The sequence below is a fragment of the Ambystoma mexicanum genome, chromosome 5p (assembly GCF_040938575.1).
Source record: "Ambystoma mexicanum isolate Mex_15411 chromosome 5p, UKY_AmexF1_1, whole genome shotgun sequence".
In the NCBI taxonomy this organism is placed as follows: domain Eukaryota; kingdom Metazoa; phylum Chordata; class Amphibia; order Caudata; family Ambystomatidae; genus Ambystoma; species Ambystoma mexicanum.
This window is the reverse complement of record NC_090930.1, coordinates 1,172,249,451-1,172,266,410: the sequence shown is the minus strand read 5'-3', so window position 1 is coordinate 1,172,266,410 and position 16,960 is coordinate 1,172,249,451.

Sequence of the window (16,960 nt, the reverse complement as noted above, 5' to 3'; positions counted from 1 at the left end):
TGTGCTGTATGATTGTAAACATTGAAAGTTTCAATCTTCCCAAGGCAACTGTTTAATGGGGCTGTAGTTGGCCTGGAGCATTTTCTGTCACGTTGTTGGAACCTTCACATATTTATAGTTAGGTACATTTGAATAGTTTCCCAATGTTATTTATTTTAAACCTTTGCCTTCCATTAGGACGTATTTTCAACTGAAAGACATATTGCCTATGTGTATATATTGAGATCCTAATGGCCAATGGGAATCAGTATATCCTGGCAGACTAAGGGCCTCATTCCGAGTATGGAGGTAGCTTTTAGCAGCATGGCTACCCCCATACTGTGTACCGGGTCCGTGTTCCCTGAATGCGGAAATACCGGGCAATTCGGACATTGGGGGGCCCGGTATTTCCCCATTCAGGGAACCTGGACCCGGTACATCCCTATTCCCATTTGAGCTCCCATAGGGCTCAATGGGAATGGGGAGGATGCTAACAACGGGCCCGTTAATGACGGGCCCATTGTTAGCATCCTGCACTGCTCGCGGGACCCGCTAAGGACGCCTGGTTTTACCAGGCGTCCTTAGCGGGTCCCGCGAGCAGACCTCGTAATGAGGTTGTAGGGGGTTAACGGCGCCAGCAGCTCTACCAGCGCTGTTAACCCCCTACCGCCAGGGTCGTAATGAGGCCCTAAGCCTTTGGAGGGAAGCTACCGACAAAGGGCATCATTTACAAATAGTTTTGAGTGGCGCAATTGCACTTTGCGGCAGAAAAGTGCACTCTGCGGTGCACAAAACTATAACCACCGATTAACAAATCTGTTTTTGAGCTGGCCCTTAGCACAATGTGCAATGTTCGCGTGCTTTGCGCGAGGCGAGAAGGAATGGACAGCGCAAAGAAGAAGGGGCGGAATATGCAAACGTCCTCATTAAAGTCGGAACATGAGGGATAACATGGGCGTGGGGAGGGAGGCCAGAATATTCCATACACGCAAAACGATATTCGGTATGCCAGATGAGAAAGTGTATGGAACATACTGCTTCCATCCTCATGTCATCCTTCATTTAGTGAGGGAGTTGGAGAATGACCTGGAGTCCACAACCATGTGCTCACAGCCAATAAAACCTCTGTTGAAAGTGATATCTGCTCTTCAATTCCTAGGCACTGGGACATACCAATGGACCACAGCCATTGTCGGAGGAAATTCACAGGCCACACAATCACGCTGCCTCCACCAGGTTCTCTGCAGCATCATAGCACATGTGCATAGCCACATAGACATGCCGCACACTGTGCAGGCAAGGCAAAATGTGGCTCAAAAATTCTATGCAATCGCCCACTTCCCACGAGTACTTGGGATCATTGATTGCACACATGTTGCATTTCAACCCCCACGAGCCACAGAATATGTATATCGGAATCGAAAAAAATGGCATTCAATCAATGTGCAGGTCATATATGATGCGAAGGGGCACATCATGTATGTAAACGCAAACTACCCTGTGTGCACCCATGATAGCTACATATTACGCCATTCCCCCATCCACCAGGCTCTGGCATCGGGAACATTTAGCAACAAGTGGCTCATTGGTGAGTATCAGCCAGCACACACAACAAACACACTGATCGGTGCTCACATACAATACAAACTACTATAAAATCACATACCATTATAACAATTGAATATTGTCATTTACAGGGGACAGTGCCCACCCGCTATCACCATACATGATGCCGCCTATCCGGAATCCAACCACCCCAGCTGAGGCTCGCTACAATGCATCCCACATTGCCACCAGAGGCATAGTAAAGCATACATTTGAAGGGCTGAAATCACGGTTCCGCTGCCTCGACCATTCAGGTGGAGTATTGCTGTATGGACCACCTTTTGTATGAAAAATGACTTTGCCATCTTGAATCTTGCATAATATTGCCACACGTCGTGGCATACCAATAGAAGTGCATGAGAGTTTGCATCTGCAACCGCAGGCACTACCCATACCATAAGCCGGTTAAAGGGTGAGGGGAAAGCACATATACAATGAGCTTGTCCAGACACACTTCACATGAATTACATCCTATGTGAAAGGCAAACACCATAGCCACATCCTTGATGGCCTTCAATGATGAAACCTGGCAACTACAGTTGGGACAAAAACAACAACTTGAGAATGGCAGCCCTGGGTAGACATGTGGTGTGTGCTTCACACTCAATCACACATTTCCTCGATCTACATCCTTCACATAAAATGCTGAAAATGTGGTCATGCTCAATTAAATTTCATATTGCTTTTTCAAAGTTACTCTACCAAGCTTACAAATACGGGGTCACTTGGCCTCGCAGACGAACAAAGAAGTAACTAATACATGAGTCAATGAACATTGTCAAACAAACAGCCTGCCTTATCCTCCCACATTCACCTTCTTACATTACCCGTTCCTGACTCATCAACTGTCAATACATAATGTACTGATGAATTGCTGATAATAAGCATGATCCTTCTTAGTGCCTCCTCCCATATGAAGCAACCCTTATCTTATGTATCTCTGAACATCAACAACCACATTCAACCATGACATAGCAAAAACCAATTGACACCCAACTATTATGGCAACTCTCCCAGAAAATACTATGCAAAGAGGAGATACTGCTACCGTGCCACCCCAACACCCATCAATACAAATATCACCTCAAAACTACCATCATCAGCTCCAAAATATATAGCTCCAATAACCAATACAAAAACAAACTACGACCAGCATAAACCCAAGTTGCACTGCATACATGATATCAGGTCCGTGCACGTCATGCACAACATATATGTTGCTGAACATTAGAATCATCTTATTACATGTATATCTACTCCTTGCCACTAGCCCCTCATCCAAGCACCACCTACATTGCTGTTTTGGTGACAGTTCAGTTTACAGTATTCTGCCCAATGGAAAATAATCATGCAACATCAACATGTCCCTACCTGACCACTCCATCAGTGCTGCTCCTGCTAGTTAAATCAAAGTATTCTTACCTTAGTGCATATCATGCCCCTAATCCTTATGGCTAAACACTTGAAGGAGATGTTTCCACTGCAATCACCCAAAACTGGAACACCTCGCCCACACATCAATATATCTGCCCCCGGTCAAATTTCAAAACACTCCCCTTGTCCCTGTCATCCTTACTCACAGAGAACAGAATTGATTGACTATACATCCATATCCCTGAAACGCCACTGCACGATTAAATGTACGCTAAATGAAAGGGAAACAACTATTTATTCACCAGCACCCTGACATCCACACCCCACCACTCTCGTTTAATATATCAACCCAGAGGTTTAGAAACCTTTGATATTTATAGCAACAATCACTCCCCCTGCTGGACTCTGCAGGCCTGTAACAGCCCTGAGGCCTGGTGTTAAGGTCCTGGCTTCACTAAGCACTATAACCTTGGCCCTGGACCATTCCTGGCTGATAAGGCTGGCAGAGGCTGAATATTGCTATATTACATACATATGTGCAATATTGGTAACTCTCATTTGTGCGGTGTGGGTTACACATGGTCACACAATCATGCCCTTCAATACTTTAGGACCTCATTATGAGATTGGCAGTACATTTATATCCAAACTGCTTTACCATTACCGCCACTCGGTCACATGAATTTACCATAGGATTACAAGTTATGGCCTGGTAGAGTTAGTCCCCATAGGACACCATGGGGAATTTTACCAGATTTACCACTAGTAGTATTATCGTGAGGTAAATTCACGTTTTGATGGTAGGGTGGAAGATTTACCTGCTGCTCTTTTCTAGGGATAAATCATCCTCCTTATCACCAAACTTGTGGTACATTGTTGTGATAAAGCAGCAGTAAAGTGGCAATACCAGAATTACTGCCACTTCACAGACATTTTTCACCATATTGCATAAGGGGGCCACTCTCTCACACTAAAGCTGATTCAAGAGCTCTCACGATAGTTCACAGGTTGAATTAATTCAGCCTCTGTTAGGGATTAGTTTAAGTAAAGTTCAGTAGGTTTAGTTTAGTTGGCAGTTTATGAGTGCACATGCTCCAGAATATAGTTCCTTGGCACTGTCCCTAATGAGGCAGATTGGGTAGATATGAGCAATTAGGAAGATAAAACTAAGATTGAAGGCAGAGAAAAATAGCCAGGTGTTGATCAGGCAGTGAAATGAAAAAAATGAAGGTTCCTCTTTGATGGAGATCTAAAGTGAACTCCAAGATATAGTAGCACAGTAGGAGATGAACGAACCACTGGTGCAACTGTTTTGGATATGGTCAACCTGATGAATTAGAATGAAATAACAAGCATTGAGGGTGACTACAGACCTCGATTAAAAACAGCTGTAACCAATCCAGAAAGACTTACATTCTGCCAGTTATTTGATGAGCAGCTAAGGGCCTTCATTAAGATAAGGTGAAACATGAGGAGCAAGTTGGTGGACAAAGATAAGTCATGCAGAGGAATTCTGCAAAAGTGCAGGTATCCTCCAAACAGGTTTTCCCCTGATGCTCCAGAACCATTAAGGACAACATTGGCTCTCTTGCCCCTGCACTTGATGATTTCTGCAACCACTCTGTTGCTACTGGATCGTTCCCCTAATCCCTCAAACACTCATTTGTGTGCCCCTCCTGGAAAACCTTCTGCAGACCCCGCTTGTCCAGCCAACTACCGCCCCAAATATATCCACCCCATTCCTTGGGAAACTCTTGGAGAAGCTAGTCTTCCCCCAACTTACCCAGTGTAGCGCTCACCTGGTATACACAGGGATGTCACTCAGCCTGTTCTGACCTCTTATGACATCGAACCCTTCCCTGGAGGCTATTCGACTGGAGACTGGGCCTGAAACACAGGATTGGTAGAGTATAACTCCCTATTGTCTCTGTGTGCTTGAACCCCTTCTTCCCCGGGGTCCAACCCTTCCCTTTGATCCACAGCTCACCTTGTTTTCTTGGATAGTGTGCTCTCTGTCCTGCTTTCAGCGCAGGGGCACATTGATTGAGGCAGGCTTGTTGCTGCCTAGTTCCTTCACTGGCAAGAGTCCAACAGGTAAGCATAATGAGTCTTTCGAACAGTTCTCTAACTTCGTTCCTTTCCTTCCTTAGATGATGGCCGGCGTCCGGGGATGGCGGCGTGCTGCTGAGATGAGTAGCGCTGAAGGTGAGTGAGAGAGCGATGCATGATGCACCCATTTCGTATTTGCATTGAACAGAGTTATTTTTCTCTGTCTTTTAGGTGCCGCAACGTTTTCAGCGTGGATGCCGGTTATGAAGAACAAATGCGGTGGGTAAGCGCGGTATGCAGCGCCTCTAGATGTTTCCACACTAACCTGGAGTGTCTTTTCCCTCTTGCAGATGGATGAGAAGTTCCGGAGACAGAGTTCCCCCAGAGCGGCTGGGATTCAGGTAAGCGTTTGAAGCTTGTACAGAATTTAAAAATAAGCGAAGATTTGCAGAATGCTTACTAATGCCTTTTTTCTGTTCTTTTCCCTTTTCCTTAGGAAGCGGCATGCCGGGATGGGAATGACACCGCCAAAGATGCCCGCAGAACAGAAGGAGCGATGAATGATGGGCAGAAGCGCCGCAAGGTAAGGCTGTTCCTAACAGTGTTCTTGTTCTTGCAGGAGCAGAGCGCAGAAGAAAGACGCAGGCCTACTGGTGACAGATCCGAACACAGTGAGTGTCACGCTGCAGGTGCAGAAAACGCAAAGCATGTTTCTTAGCCTGGGTGTGGCTTAAATAGTCTCTGGGTATCCCAGGTGTCTCTGGGCTGAACCACACCCAAAAGACTAGACCGCCACATGCAGTTCTTGGAACCGAAATATGTGGGGGCATCCATCTTGTCCCAATCAATGCACTACAAGTCCAATCCCCAATGTTATCTTACGGGAGTGAGTGAGTCTGGTGCCACAAGCGCCAAGTCTGACTCCAAGTGGGTCTTTGGAGGGATGGAGAGGCCCTTGAGGGCCATGTAGGTGATTGTGGCCTGGCTCCAGTGCCATGTTGGAGGGCTGGGGACATGAGGGGCAGGAAACATGACAGCACTCCCCCCAAGGACCCTCTCAAGCTGGCTCTTCTGTCTGGTCCTTGTTTGGTTGGATGGTTTTGATGAAATCGTCTAAGCAAGCTAGGTGCATGGATGTACTCACAAGGCTCCCATGTCCTGACTTGTGGAACATACCCCTTTCAGTCTACTAAGTAGTATAATTTGGATCTGACATACTTTGAATCTAGGATGTCCTTGACATCGAATTCTGGCTCCCCGGCGACTTATACTGGCTGCGGTGGCGTTGCATCCCGGGTCCCAGGTTGAACAGGTCTAAGGAGAGACACGTGGAACACAGGATGAATCTGCATGTTTGACGGCAAAGCTAGTCTGACCGCCACAGGATTTATCACAGAGGTGACGGTGAATGGACCCAGGCATCTTGGACGGAAAGTTCGGTCTCCTTTAATGGACACGTGTTTAGACGCCAGCCAAACTTTGTCTCCCACTTGGTAGTTGGGGGCCTTTGTTTGGTGTTGATCAGCAAACTTGTTTTGGCAATTCTTAGCTTGAAGTAGGTGTTCAGCTGCCCTTTTAAAGTTTTGAGAAATGGTCATGTGCAAGGTTTTGACTGCTGGCATTTCCAGGTTTGTAGAAACGTCCAACTCAGAAGTACGTGGGTGTCTGCCATACATGGTATAAAAGGGTGTCTGCCCAGTGCTGGTGTGTAGGGAATTATTATAAGCATATTCAGCTATCCATAATAGGTCGAACCAGCTTCCTTCAGCTTGGTGTAACATGCAACGCAGATACTGCTCGAGCGTCTTATTTGTCCTCTCAGTTTGACCATCCGTTTGGGGATGATGACTGGTGGATAGCCGGATGTCGATATGGGCCATAGAGCAGCTTTTTCTCCAGAAGTTAGATACAAATTGAGTACCTCGGTCTGAGACCAAAACTGAAGGAAACCCATGGAGCCATACAATGCTTTCAAGAAATACCTTTGCCAGAGTGGAAACATTTGGGAGCCCCTTAACAGGAATGAAATGTGCCATTTTTGAAAATAGGTCCAAGACCACAAGAATAGTGTTAAACCCTTGACTGGGTTGTAAGTCAGTAATAAAATCGAGGGACAACGTGTGCCAGGGTGCTGGTGGGATTTCCAATGGTTGTAATAGCCCAGCCGGTTTCTGCTTGGGTGACTTGTTTTGAGCACACACTCCACAAGATAGGATGAATTGGATAATGTCTTTACGCCACGTGGGCCACCAATAATTTCGTTTTACCTTGGCTATGGTTTTAGCAATTCCGCGGTGGCCCTCGATCAAGGAATCATGATAACTGGACATGACTTGTTCTCGTAGTTCTTGGTTTGGTAAGAATAAACGATTCCTGAAGTAGGGCAACTGATCTTTTATCATGTAATGTTCTCCTTTTGCACTCCACGCTCGTAATTGCTCCGGACTCATCAGGTTTTGGATTTCTTCATTTAATTCTTTCTGAGTTATGGTTGCTGTGATTCCTAGGAGCGTGTCACTCGGGATGATTGCTATTGGGTCAGGGGTCTGATACCCTTGCTCTTCCACCCCCATACGCGAAAGGGCATCGGCCTTCCCGTTTTTCACCCCTGGTCGAAATGTAATCACGTAGTCATATTCAGCAAAAAAAAAGAGCCCAACTTAGTTGTCGTGAGGATTGGGCCTTTGCTGTGTTTAGGTACTGATGGTTCCGGTGGTCAGTTATTATGGTGATTGTGTGTCTGGCGCCCAAGAGGTAGTGCTGCCATGCCTTAAATGCTGACTTAATGGCCAGGAGTTCTTTGTCTGTGATAGCATAATTGATTTCAGGGGGTGTGCATTTACGCGACCAGAAGGCAACAGGGTGTAACTGGCCCGTTTCGGGGTCCTTTTGTGAGAGGACGGCTCCCATAGACATGCTTGAGGCATCCGTTTCCACCAGGTATGGGAGATCAGGGTGAGGGTGGCATAAGATACGGCCAGATGTGGATCTTGCTTTGAGTTCCTGGAAAGCCTCCTCGGCTTCTGTTGTCCACTGGAACTTTTTGTTGCTTTTCCTTAGTAATGACGTGATGGGATGCACGATTTGCGGAAATCCTGGGATGAACCAGCGGTAGAAGTTTGCAAAACTCAGCATACTTTGAACCCCCTTGAATGAATTTTGGGATAGCCAGTTCAGGATAGCATCTACCTTCTGTACATCCATTCAGATTCAATTCGGGCTGAAAATAAAGCCCATGAATTCCACCTCAGATACGTGGAATGAGCACTTTTCGAGCTTGGCGTAGAGCTGGTGTTGACAGAGTTTCTTGTGGTCCTGCTTTGATGCGGAATATTCTAGGATATTGTCGATGTACACTAGAGCACAGACATCAATCAATTCCCGTAAGACATTGTTCATGAAGTATTGAAATGCAGCAGGCGCGTTGCAAAGGCCAAAGGGCATTATTTGATATTCGTACAAGCCGTATTTGGTGCAAAAAGCGGTTTTCCATTCGTCGCCCTGTTTTATGTGAACAAGGTGATATGCCCCCCTCAGGTCTAGTTTTGTGTAGATTTGGGCATCTTTGACTTGCTCAAGCAATTCAGGGATCAGTGGCAGGGGGTAGCAATTATTTACGGTAATCTGGTTCAGTGCGCAATAGTCGATGCACGTTCTCAAGTCCCCCTCCTTTTTTGGTACGAAGTATAGAGGAGTGGCTGCTGGAGACTTCAAGGGACGGATGAACCCGTTGGCCAGGTATTGATCAAGATAGGCCTTCATGTGCTGGTTTTCTGGTTCCGTGAGTGTGTAAATTCACCCACAAGGGATTTGTGCGCTGGGTATCAGGTCGATTTGGCAATCGTATGGTCTATGCAGTGGCAGGGTATTAGCCTGTTCTTTCTGAAAGACATCTTGAAAGTCCTGGTATTCACTTGGTAGGGTGCCGATTGCCACAGTCACGAGCGTGGACATTCTGGTGTCTATTGGTTGTTTCTCTTGGCAATAACATGTGTGGGGGCAAGTCTCGGGAAAGGCCAATTCTTTTGCTCGCCAATCGATTTGAGGATTGTGAGCTACCAACCATGGCTTTCCCAAAATCAACCGGAACTGTGGTGCCTTAATGAGGTCGAAAACAATAGATTCTTGGTGTCCATCCTGGAACAGAAGGGTTAAAGCTGCCGTGCATTGGGATACTGGACCAGAAGCTATTTCCGTGCCGTCGACAGTGGTAACAGTTGTTGGTGGTTGATTTAGGGCGTAACGGAAACCCCATCTTTGCCGCAAGATCCTGGTCGATGTAATTCCCAACGGCTCCACTGTCTGTGTACGCTCTTACTGTATGCGTCCAAGATGGTTGTTGGTGATTGGTCAAGAACACAGATAGTGCAAAATGGGAGGTCTGTAGTTCACTTTCTTCATTCGACAAGCGGACCCCTACACTTGCCGGGCTGGGGAGTTTTCCGATTCCTTGATGGTATCTTCCTTGTCCATGGCCCCTACCGTCCTCCTCGGTGGCTTCACAGGGCACTCTTTAAGGAAATGACCTGACCTTCCACAGTACAGACATAACTGCTACTGTCTCCTTTTATCCCTTTCCGCTTTAGTCAAGGGGGAATTTTACCCCCCGATTTGCATTGGTTCTCCTGAACCTTCCGTTGTTAGGGCAGTATTGTCCTTTGAACGCACATACATAGGGCGAGGGTCCGGTCTGGTTCGATCTGCTCTTTGGTCCTGAAACCTATGATCCAGTTGAGCAACAAGGTCAATGAATTCTGAGCAGTCTTTTGGGGGGTTCACTACTTGTGCGATAACATCCTTGAGCTCCCCCCGCAACCCCTGATGAAATAACTTGGTGCTTTTCTCCACTGGCCATTCTGCTTCAACTACGAGTCTATTGAACGTGGCTATGTATGTTAATAGGTCTTGATTTCCTTGGCGTAGGGACAGAAGTTCTTTGTCTAATGCCGGCCCATGAGTACGACGGGCGAACAGCTTTTCCATCTCCTGCCGAAAGCCCCTGAAGTCATGCAGCAAGGGATCGTCTTGGGCCACAAAGGGTACTGACCAGTCCGCGGCGCTACCACTCAGGTAGGACAGCACAAAAGTGACCCATGATTGATCATTCGGAAAGTCACTGCACGATTCAATGTACGCTAAATGAAAGGGAAACAACTATTTATTCACCAGCACCCTGACATCCACACCCCAGCCCACCCCTCTTGTTTAATATATCAACCCAGAGGTTTAGAAACCTGTGATATTTATAGCAACAATCACTCCCCCTGCTGGACTCTGCAGGCCTGTAACAGCCCTTAGCCTGGTGTTAAGGTCCTGGCTTCACTAAGCACTATAACCTTGGCCCTGGGACATTCCTGGCTGATAAGGCTGGCAGAGGCTGAATATTGCTATATTACATACATATGTGCTATATTGGTAACTCTCATTTGTGCGATGTGGGTTACACATGGTCTCACAATCATGCCCTTCAATACTTTAGGACCTCATTATGAGATTGGCAGTACATTTATATCCAAACTGCTTTACCATTACCGCCACTCGGTCACATGAACTTACCATAGGATTACAAGTGATGGCCTGGTAGAGTTAGTCCCCATAGGACACCATGGGGAATTTTACCAGATTTACCACTAGTAGTATTATCGTGAGGTAAATTCACGTTTTGATGGTAGGGTGGACGATTTACCTGCTGCTCTTTTCTAGGGATAAATCACCCTCCTTATCACCAAACTTGTGGTACATTGTTGTGATAAAGCAGCAGTAAAGTGGCAGTACCAGAATTACTGCCACTTCACAGACATTTTTCACCATATTGCATAATGGGGCCACTCTCTCACACTAAAGCTGATTCAAGAGCTCTCACGATAGTTCACAGGTTGAATTAATTCAGCCTCTGTTAGGGATTAGTTTAAGTAAAGTTCAGTAGGTTTAGTTTAGTGGGCAGTTTATGAGTGCACATGCTCCAGAATATAGTTCCTTGGCATTGTCCCTAATGAGGCAGATGGGGTAGATATGAGCAATTAGGAAGATAAAACTAAGATTGAAGGCAGAGAAAAATAGCCAGGTGTTGATCAGGCAGTGAAATGAAAAAAAATGAAGGTTCCTCTTTGATGGAGATCTAAAGTGAACTCTAAGATATAGTAGCACAGTAGGAGATGAACGAACCACTGGTGCAACTGTTTTGGATATGGTCAACCTGATGAATGAGAATGAAATAACAAGCATTGAGGGTGACTACAGACCTCGATTAAAAACAGCTGTAACCAATCCAGAAAGACTTACATTCTGCCAGTTATTTGATGAGCAGCTAAGGGCCTTCATTAAGATAAGGTGAAACATGAGGAGCAAGTTGGTGGACAAAGATAAGTCATGCAGAGGAATTCTGCAAAAGTGCAGGTATCCTCCAAACAGGTTTTCCCCTGATGCTCCAGAACCATTAAGGACAACATTGGCTCTCTTGCCCCTGCACTTGATGATTTCTGCAACCACTCTGTTGCTACTGGATCGTTCCCCTAATCGTTCAAACACTCATTTGTGTGCCCCTCCTGGAAAACCTTCTGCAGACCCCGCTTGTCCAGCCAACTACCGCCCCAAATATATCCACCCCATTCCTTGGGAAACTCTTGGAGAAGCTAGTCTTCCCCCAACTTACCCAGTGTAACGCTCACCTGGTATACACAGGGATGTCACTCAGCCTGTTCTGACCTCTTATGACATCGAACCCTTCCCTGGAGGCTATTCGACTGGAGACTGGGCCTGAAACACAGGATTGGTAGAGTATAACTCCCTATTGTCTCTGTGTGCTTGAACCCCTTCTTCCCCGGGGTCCAACCCTTCCCTTTGATCCACAGCTCACCTTGTTTTCTTGGATAGTGTGCTCTCTGTCCTGCTTTCAGCGCAGGGGCACATTGATTGAGGCAGGCTTGTTGCTGCCTAGTTCCTTCACTGGCAAGAGTCCAACAGGTAAGCATAATGAGTCTTTTGAACAGTTCTCTAACTTCGTTCCTTTCCTTCCTTAGATGATGGCCGGCGTCCGGGGATGGCGGCGTGCTGCTGAGATGAGTAGCGCTGAAGGTGAGTGAGAGAGCGATGCATGATGCACCCATTTCGTATTTGCATTGAACTGAGTTATTTTTCTTTGTCTTTTAGGTGCCACAAGGTTTTCAGCGTGGATGCCGGTTATGAAGAACAAATGCGGTGGGTAAGCGCGGTATGCAGCGCCTCTAGATGTTTCCACACTAACCTGGAGTGTCTTTTCCCTCTTGCAGATGGATGAGAAGTTCCGGAGACAGAGTTCCCCCAGAGCAGCTGGGATTCAGGTAAGCGTTTGAAGCTTGTACAGTATTTAAAAATAAGCGAAGATTTGCAGAATGCTTACTAATGCCTTCTTTCTGTTCTTTTCCCTTTTCCTTAGGAAGCGGCGTGCCGGGATGGGAATGACACCGCCAATGATGCCCGCAGAACAGAAGGTGCGATGAATGATCGGCAGAAGCGCCGCAAGGTAAGGCTGTTCCTAACGGTGTTCTTGTTCTTGCAGGAGCTGAGCGCAGAAGAAAGATGCAGGCCTACTGGTGACAGATCCGAACACGGTGAGTGTCACGCTGCAGGTGCAGAAAACGCAAAGCATGTTTCTTAGCCTGGGTGTGGCTTAAATAGTCTCTGGGTAAACCAGGTGTCTCTGGGCTGAACCACACCCAAAAGACTAGACCGCCACATGCAGTTCTTGGAACCGAAATATGTGGGGGCATCCATCTTGTCCCAATCAATGCACTACAAGTCCAATCCCCAATGTTATCTTACGGGAGTGAGTGAGTCTGGTGCCACAAGCGCCAAGTCTGACTCCAAGTGGGTCTTTGGAGGGATGGAGAGGCCCTTGAGGGCCATGTAGGTGATTGTGGCCTGGCTCCAGTGCCATGTTGGAGGGCTGGGGACATGAGGGCCAGGAATCATGACACCACTCCCCCCCAAGGACCCTCTGAAGCTGTCTCTTCTGTCTGGTCCTTGTTTGGTTGGATGGTTTTGATGAAATCGTCTAAGCAAGCTAGGTGCATGGATGTACTCACAAGGCTCCCATCTCCTGTCTTGTGGAACATACCCCTTTCATTCTACTAAGTAGTATAATTTGGATCTGACATACTTTGAATCTAGGATGTCCTTGACTTCGAATTCTGGCTCCCCGGCGACTTATACTGGCTGCGGTGGCGTTGCATCCCGGGTCCCAGGTTGAACAGGTCTAAGGAGAGACACGTGGAACACAGGATGAATCTGCATGTTTGACGGCAAAGCTAGTCTGACCGCCACAGGATTTATCACAGAGGTGACGGTGAATGGACCCAGGCATCTTGGACGTGGACGGAAAGTTCGGTCTCCTTTAATGGACACGTGTTTAGACGCCAGCCAAACTTTGTCTCCCACTTGGTAGTTGGGGGCCTTTGTTTGGTGTTGATCAGCAAACTTGTTTTGGCGATTATTAGCTTGAAGTAGGTGTTCAGCTGCCCTTTCAAAGTTTTGAGAAATGGTCATGTGCAAGGTTTTGACTGCTGGCATTTCCTGGTTTGTAGGAACGTCCAACTCAGAAGTACGTGGGTGTCTGCCATACATGGTATAAAAGGGTGTCTGCCCAGTGCTGGTGTGAAGGGAATTATTATAAGCATATTCAGCTATCCATAATAGGTCGAACCAGCTTCCTTCAGCTTGGTGTAACATGCAACGCAGATACTGCTCGAGCGTCTGATTTGTCCTCTCAGTTTGACCATCCGTTTGGGGATGATGACTGGTGGATAGCCGGATGTCGATCTGGGCCATAGAGCAGCTTTTTCTCCAGAAGTTAGATACAAATTGAGTACCTCGGTCTGAGACCAAAACTGAAGGAAACCCATGGAGCCATACAATGCTTTCAAGAAATACCTTTGCCAGAGTGGAAGCATTTGGGAGCCCCTTAACAGGAATGAAATGTGCCATTTTTGAAAATAGGTCCACGACCACAAGACTAGTGTTAAACCCTTGACTGGGTTGTAAGTCAGTAATAAAATCGAGGGACAACGTGTGCCAGGGTGCTGGTGGGATTTCCAATGGTTGTAATATCCCAGCCGGTTTCTGCTTGGATGACTTGTTTTGAGCACACACTCCACAAGATAGAATGAATTGGATAATGTCTTTACGCCACGTGGGCCACCAATAATTTCGTTTTACCTTGGCTATGGTTTTAGCAATTCCGCGGTGGCCCTCGATCAAGGAATCATGATAACCGGACATGACTTGTTCTCGTAGTTCTTGGTTTGGTAAGAATAAACGATTCCAGAAGTAGGGCAACTGATCTTTTATTATGTAATGTTCTCCTTTTGCACTCCACGCTCATAATTGCTCCGGACTCATCAGGTTTTGGATTTCTTCATTTAATTCTTTCTGAGTTATGGTTGCTGTGATTCCTAGGAGCGTGTCACTCGGGATGATTGCTATTGGGTCAGGGGTCTGATACCCTTGCTCTTCCACCCCCATATGCGAAAGGGCATCGGCCTTCCCGTTTTTCACCCTTGGTCGAAATGTAATCACGTAGTCATATTCAGAAAAAACAAAAGAGCCCAACGTAGTTGTCGTGAGGATTGGGCCTTTGCTGTGTTTAGGTACTGGAGGTTCCGGTGGTCAGTTATTATGGTGATTGTGTGTCTGGCGCCCAAGAGGTAGTGCCGCCATGCCTTAAAGGCTGACTTAATGGCCAGGAGTTCTTTGTCTGTGATAGCATAATTGATTTCAGGCGGTGTGCATTTACGCGACCAGAAGACAACAGGGTGTAACTGGCCCGTTTCGGGGTCCTTTTGTGAGAGGACGGCTCCCATAGACATGTTTGAGGCATCCGTTCCACCAGGTATGGGAGATCAGGGCGAGGGTGGCATAAGATTGGGCCACATGTGAATCTTGCTTTGAGTTCCTGGAAAGCCTCCTCGGCTTCTGTTGTCCACTGGAACTTTTTGTTGCTTTTCCTTAGTAATGACGTGATGGGATGCACGATTTGCGGAAATCCTGGGATGAACCAGCGGTAGAAGTTTGCAAAACTCAGCATACTTTGAACCCCCTTGAATGAATTTTGGGATAGCCAGTTCAGGATAGCATCTACCTTCTGTACATCCATTCAGATTCCATTCGGGCTGAAAATAAAGCCCAGGAATTCCACCTCAGATACGTGGAATGAGCACTTTTCGAGCTTGGCGTAGAGCTGGTGTTGACAGAGTTTCTTGTGGTCCTGCTTTGATGCGGAATATTGTAGGATATCGTCGATGTACACTAGAGCACAGACATCAATCAATTCCCGTAAGACATTGTTCATGAAGTATTGAAATGCAGCAGGCGCGTTGCAAAGGCCAAAGGGCATTATTTGATATTCGTACAAGCCGTATTTGGTGCAAAAAGCGGTTTTCCATTCGTCGTCCTGTTTTATGTGAACAAGGTGATATGACCCCCTCAGGTCTAGTTTTGTGTAGATTTGGGCATCTTTGACTTGCTCAAGCAATTCAGGGATCAGTGGCAGGGGGTAGCAATTATTTACGGTAATCTGGTTCAGTGCGCAATAGTCGATGCATGTTCTCAAGTCCCCCTCCTTTTTTGGTATGACGAATAGAGGACTGGCTGCTGGAGACTTCAAGGGACGGATGAACCTGTTGGCCAGGTATTGATCAAGATAGGGCTTCATGTGCTGGTTTTCTGGTTCCGTGAGTGTGTAAATTCACCCACAAGGGATTTGTGCGCTGGGTATCAGGTCGATTTGGCAATCGTATGGTCTATGCAGTGGCAGGGTATTAGCCTGTTCTTTCTGAAAGACATCTTGAAAGTCCTGGTATTCACTTGGTAGGGTGCCGATTGCCACAGTCGCGAGCGTGGACATTCTGGTGTCTATTGGTTGTTTCTCTTGGCAATAACATGTGTGGGCGCAAGTCTCGGGAAAGGCCAATTATTTTGCTTGCCAATCGATTTGAGGATTGTGAGCTACCAACCATGGCATTCCCAAAATCAACGGGAACTGTGGTGCCTTAATGAGGTCGAAAATAATAGATTCTTGGTGTCCATCCTGGTACAGAAGGGTTAAAGCTGCCGTGCATTGGGATACTGGACCAGAAGCTATTTCCGTGCCGTTGACAGTGGTAACAGTTGTCGGTGGTTGATTTAGGGCGTAACGGAAACCCCATCTTTGCCGCAAGATCCTGGTCGATGTAATTCCCAACGGCTCCACTGTCTGTGTACGCTCTTACTGTATGCATCCGAGATGTTTGCTGGTGATTGATCAAGAACACAGATAGTGCAAAATGGGAGGTCTGTAGTTCACTTTCTTCATTCGACAAGTGGACCCCTACACTTGCCGGGCTGGGGAGTTTTCCGATTCCTTGATGTTATCTTCCTTGTCCATGGCCCCTACCGTCCTCCTCGGTGGCTTCACAGGGCACTTTTTAAGGAAATGACCTGACCTTCCACATTACAGACATAACTGCTACTGTCTCCTTTTATCCCTTTCCGCTTTAGTCAAGGGCGAATTTTACCCCCCGATTTGCATTGGTTCTCCTGAACCTTCCGTTGTTAGGGCAGTTTTGTCCTTTGAACGCACATACATAGGGAGAGGGTCCGGTCTGGTTTGATCTGCTCTTCGGTCCTGAAACCTATGATCCAGTTGAGCAACAAGGTCAATGAATTCTGAGCAGTCTTTTGGGGGGTTCACTACTTGTGCGAGAACATCCTTGAGCTCCCGCAGCAACCCCTGATGAAATAACGTGGTGCTTTTCTCCACTGGCCATTCTGCTTCAACTACGAGTCTATTGAACTTGGCGATGTATGTTAATAGGTCTTGATTTCCTTGGCGTAGGAACAGAAGTTCTTTGTCTAATGCCGGCCCATGAGTACGACGGGCGAACTGCTTTTCCATCTCCTGCCGAAAGCCCCTGAAGTCATGCAGCAAAGGATCGTCTTG